This window comes from Nothoprocta perdicaria, unplaced genomic scaffold (assembly GCF_003342845.1).
Source record: "Nothoprocta perdicaria isolate Ctin4 unplaced genomic scaffold, notPer1 scaffold_28, whole genome shotgun sequence".
Taxonomy (NCBI): Eukaryota; Metazoa; Chordata; class Aves; order Tinamiformes; family Tinamidae; genus Nothoprocta; species Nothoprocta perdicaria.
Genome location: NW_020455510.1, coordinates 2,065,487 through 2,066,392, shown reverse-complemented (window position 1 = coordinate 2,066,392; position 906 = coordinate 2,065,487).

Sequence of the window (906 nt, the reverse complement as noted above, 5' to 3'; positions counted from 1 at the left end):
GCCGCCAACGGCCTCGTCCATGGCCTTGCCCACAACTCCGGCACGGCCACGAGCAGCACACGGGCATCGCCCCAGGAGCCAGCTGGGCCTGTGCAAGCCTCACTCGTATCACTGATGTGGGTACACAGATGATGCCTGTGGTACAAATGCACCACACTCCAGTTACATCACTCTTACCAAATACCACGGCAAACGAGAAGGCAGCCTGCCATTCCGCTGTGCCCTGCTGCCACTTATTTCACAACTATTGCACACACGGACCTGCATCAGATTGTAAAATATCAAGCCTTCAAAAATTGGGAAACCTCTATAATCTTATGATCTTAATTTGGATTAGGTGCGCACAAATGATTACAAGAGAACCATGATGATGCCACTGCGTATTACCTTTTCAGAGCAGCTCCTGCCTTATCCCTGTCCTGAGAAGGGGAGCGGAGCTCACAGCTGCAACATACATGTATTTCATGACTGACTTACTACATACTTAATAAAATGTACTCTGAGTATGAAATTACTAATTTCTTCACAGATTATTTAGAATCATGTCATTTTAAACTCTTTGCCATAGCTTTTAGTGGGCAGTTTTTCAGACAATGATGTTATTCCTCAGAAAATATTCCCTCGGTTGACGCCAAAGCTTTGTCTGATGGTCTGCCATATATGAAAATCAAGTAAATCAGGCAGTACAAAGGCTCAAGTCTAAAACACCCACATCCCTGCTGATCTCACTACTTGCTGCTGACTATTACGGCATTACTGTTTTTCTTTTCTGATCTAGTGAAATGCTGACATATGGCAGCCTTTTCCATTACAGATATGAAGAGCTTTCATTTCAGATTCCCCCACATGGAACACACAGAGATACAGCTGCAGATTAAGTTCAATACACACAAAGTCCTCAGAAGT